The sequence below is a fragment of the Chrysochloris asiatica genome, unplaced genomic scaffold (assembly GCF_000296735.1).
Source record: "Chrysochloris asiatica unplaced genomic scaffold, ChrAsi1.0 scaffold00051, whole genome shotgun sequence".
NCBI lineage: Eukaryota > Metazoa > Chordata > Mammalia > Afrosoricida > Chrysochloridae > Chrysochloris > Chrysochloris asiatica.
In genome coordinates, this window is record NW_006408569.1 from 1,853,464 (window position 1) to 1,858,270 (window position 4,807).

The window sequence follows — 4,807 nt, forward strand, 5'->3', positions numbered from 1 at the left end:
CAGAATGCTCCTTGGAGGTAAGGATGGTCAAACTTCGTCCCTCATACTTTGGACATATTGTCAGGAGGGACCAGTCACTGGAGAAGGATATCATGTTTGGTAAGGTGGAGGGTCAGAGAAAAAGAGGAAGGCCCCCAGCAAGATGGATGGATTGGCAAAGTGGCAGCATCAATGGGATCAAGCAAGCATGTCAACCATTGTGAGGTTGACTGCAGTGTTCGTTTTGTTGTACACAGAGAGTCACTATGGTTGGTATCAATGGCTCCTAACAATAACAAAAAAAACAGTGCAGGTGCTCCAGAAATACATGAATGAAGGAATGAGTGAATGGATAAATACAAGGCAGTGTGTTAAGTGCTTTCATATTACTTCAATGGTTGTCTATTTTCTACTCCATGCCTGGCACTGAGGTCACAAAAATAAAACAGGTATGATCCTGGCCCATGAGGAATGCTTTCATATATTTTCTCTCTTACTCCTCATACCTAGTCTGTGAGGTAGGCACTTTTATCCTCCATAAAGAAAGTGAAGCTCAGAGAAGGTAAGTTACTTGCCTAAGTACACACAGTCAATAAATGGCAGTGCCAAGATTCATCTCACAGTCTACCTTACCCTACAGTTTAACCTCTTTTCCAAGGTAACATTGCCTTTGGCCCCATCCCCCTCGGGCACATTACTTTGCAGCAGTCACTATGGCTGTCTCTTCATATAGAATCCCTGGGAGAAGAAATGTTAGGTTCTTTATTCCTTTGCTAAGAAGAATGCAGTGGCCTAAGTTTGCCTTTGAAAGTTTACCCTATGCCTTTTCACCTCCCAAGATCATTCTTCCTAATACACTACTTTCATCTTTCCATTTTGTGCTTATAAATTTTCTGAGTTGACAGGATCAAGATGGCACCGTGATCCCAGATTAATGTGCTCCCGTTATCTGGCATCTTATTTTATGACAGTCTCACAAAACAGCCCTGTACTCAATCAGGGTAGTGTCTTCACTGGTCTCATAAATTCCAATCCCCTTTTCAAAAATGTCTTTGATTTCACCCCACCCCCCAAGCATGTTTTGGGTCTAAAGAATACTGAAAAGTGGCTGTGTCATTGAACTTGGGAGCAGAAGGCCTCCATTTGAGACTCTGAACTTGTCTCTTCATCCATTTTTGTTGTAGTTATTAGGTGCTGTTGAGTCTGTTCCAACCCATAGCGACCTTATGTACAATAGAATGAAACACTGCCTGGTTCTGTTCCATCCTCACAATTGCTGCTACGTTTAAACCCACTGCTGCTGCCACTGTGCCAATCCATCTTGTTTGGGGTCTCCCTCTTTTACACTGAGCCTCCACTTTACCAAGCATGATGTTTTTCTCCAGAAACCGGTCCCTCCTGACAGTATGTCCAAAGTATGAGAGATGAAGTTTAGCCATCCTAGCTTCTAAGGTGCACTCTGGCTGTACTTCTTCCAACACAGATCTGCTTGTTTTTTTTGGCAGTCTGTGGTACTTTCAATATCCTCCTCCAACACCGTAACTCAAATACAAAATTCTTCTACGGTCTTCCTTATTCACTGTTCAGCTTTCACATGCATATGAGGTTATTGAAAATACCATGGCTTGGGTCAGGTGTACCTTAGTCCTCAAGCTGACATCTTTCCTCTTCAACACTTTCAAAAGGTCTTTTGCAGTAGATTTGCCTAATGAAGTACATGATTTGTTTTCTTGACTGCTGCTTCCATGAGAATTGATGGTTAACCCAAGTAAAATGTAGTCTTTGACAACTTCAATCTTTTCTACAGTTATTTTGATGTTATTTATTGGTCCAGTGGTGAGGATTTTTGTTTTCTTTACATTGAGATGCAACCCATACCAAAGGCTGTGGTCTTTGATCTTCATCAGTAGGTATTTTAAATTCTCCTCACTTTCAGCAAGCAAGGTTGTATCATCTGCATATCACAGGTGATATGCATCCATACATTAGGGAAAACATATATACTTCACCAAATATACATGTGACAGCAAGTCCTAAACTCAACAGAGTTAAATAAATATTGACTGTTTTTGTGAGATTATATGCCCATTGAATACTTTTTAGTCAAGGAGTTATGATCTTTGAAAATGATGTAGCAAGATGGATTTTGTGATAGTCCACAATAAGTGTATGTATGTATGTATGGTTGGATTGAGTGTATGGTTGGATGGAAGAATGGTTGAATTAATGGTTAGATGGATGGATAGATAGATGGATAGATGGGTGGATGGAGTAAGAGTTTGGAAGCCAGAAAACTACAGGTTTTGCAGTCCAGACAGGGGGTAATGGGGCTTTGACAAGAATAATAACTGTGGAATGGAAAGAAGAATTCAATAGATCTAGGTGATTAATAAAGATTGAAGGAATATAGCAAATATGATACTGGGAGAGCACAAATAGGAAGGTATGGTGACTGAGGATATGGAGCTGGTGGTTAAAAGCTGTAATCATGGTTGGGCTCTCTGAGGGAGAAGGAAAAGGTAGGAAAACTTTAGATATTAGAAAAAGAAAACTGAGAAAGGAAGGGACTTGCGGATTTACAAGGCAGAAAAGACTATATATATCTATATCTATATCAACTCTTTAAATTACTGGTGCTTGTGTAATAATTTCTAGAGGGACCAAGAAGGTGAGCATACAGGCAGCCATAAATGAAACAAAGAACTGAAGCAAATGGAGATGACTTTCGTGGGGGGCATTCAGTGTCATCTATTACCTCCCCAATATCCTCAAGGGCTCCTAGTCTTTCACATTTCGGGAGCCTTCACAGATCTAAGCTTTGTACATAGCAAATATCCAAAAGACTGGGTTAAAGACTGGGTGAGAGAGGAAAGCTATTGGGCCAGATCTGGGCTCAAGACAGAATGTAATTTTCCAGCAAATTTTGAAGATTTCTGAAATAATTGCTGATATTTAAAAACCAGGATCTTACAAGTAAAAGTCTGAATGACTGATTCCCCAGGATCCACCAAATTGAAATAGGTATGATTCAGTTTTAGGAAATCTGTTCAGCTGATGAACCTGAACCCTTGAAGAAAGCAATAGGTATGCAAAGCAAAATAAGGCCTACAATAGTTCTTGGAGGCCAGAGGTGAGGAAACCCTTAAAGAAAGGGGCAAATTTAGGAGTCATTTTGGAGACAGTGCTTTGGAATTCTTGGCATGGGAGTGACTAGATCTCCTTGGGGGTGTTCTGTAAGGGCTTCCAGAAGTGGCATCTTGGCTGACTCTTGAAGGATAAGTAGAAAGAAATTATCCAAGGAATGGAGGGGTATGAACGGGATTTTCTAGATGGGACAGAACTTGGAGCAAAGAAGTCTGTCACATGATGGGAAATGATGATGTTGTGTTTTGTGGTCAAAGCATAGAAGACTGAGAAGTCTGAAAAGTATACCATGGCAAATAGCACAGGCTTGCTGAAGGACTTGGGACTTGATCTAGAAAGTAATGGGGAGCTACAGGGGAGTTTTTTAAGTGGGAGAGGAATGCTGCCCCTTTGATGTTGTCAAAGGTTCACTCTGGTGGTGTTGGGGATTTCATGGGTGGGGGTGGAACTAGAGCGTTGCCTGCCAATAACCTATTGTAACTAAGGTAGGAAGGCACCGTTTACTCCTTTCCCATAAATAACAACCTAGATAGATATTAGGGAGCGCTGGTCGTGTAGTGGCTATGAATCGGGCTGTGAACCGCTAGGACAGTAGTTCGAAACTACCAGCTGTTCTGCGGAAGAAAGATGAGGCTTTCTGCTCCTGTAAAGATTTACAGCCTCAGAAACCCTGTACAGGGTTACTATGAGTCGGAACCGACTCCACGGCACATAACCACCAACAACCAGATAGGTATCAGTGGACCAGGGGACGTGCCCCAAAAGTGAGAGAATGGGCCCGACTCAACTAGCTCTTTGTCTTGGTGAGCAACAGGTTATGGGTGTATTCTTTGCTCCCGCTTCCCCTGAGTGAATGTACCCCAGTACTGCATGAGGAGAAATGCCTCACCTTGAAAAACCAAGTCCTGATGTGGCACTGTAGGATAAACATTGGACCACAAGGTCTGTTTGAACCACAAGGTCAGTGGTTCAAACTCACCAGTCGCTCTTTGGAAACCCTATACAGGGCCGCTATGAGTCGGAATTCACTCGACAGCACTTAACAACATGGATTGAATTTTGTCCCCCCAAAATATGTGTTGTAAATCCTAACCCCTCTGCACACTGTAAAGTATACTTGTGTTCTGGTGGTGCTGTGGGATAGCATTGGACTACTAATCACAAAATCTGGGATTCAAGCCCACCAGTGGGTCTGCGGAAGAAAGATGAGGCTGTCTACTCCTGTCAAGATTGACAGTGTCCAAAATCTTAGACAGTTACTCTCAGTCAGAATCTACCTGATGGCTGTGATTGTAATCCCATTTGGGAATGGGTTTTCTTTGCTAAATTAATATGGCAGTATTAGTGCATTGCATGTTTTTAGTCGATCATTTTTTGGAATATAAAAGTGCAGATTAAGCATGCAAGCAAGCAGAGATGGAGAAGAACATAAATGGTGTCTTAGGCTGGATTCTCTAGAAACACAAAACCAGGCAAACTTTTATATACATGAGTCCTGGTGTTGTGGAGCAGGATAAGCACTGGACCCAGAAAGGTCAGTTTGAGCCACAAGACAGGTCATTCAAACTCACCAGCCATTCCTCAGAAAACCCTATATAGGGTCACTATGAATTGTAACCAACTTGATAGCACTCAATAACATAACAACAATATGCATATATATATATATATATATGTGTGTGTG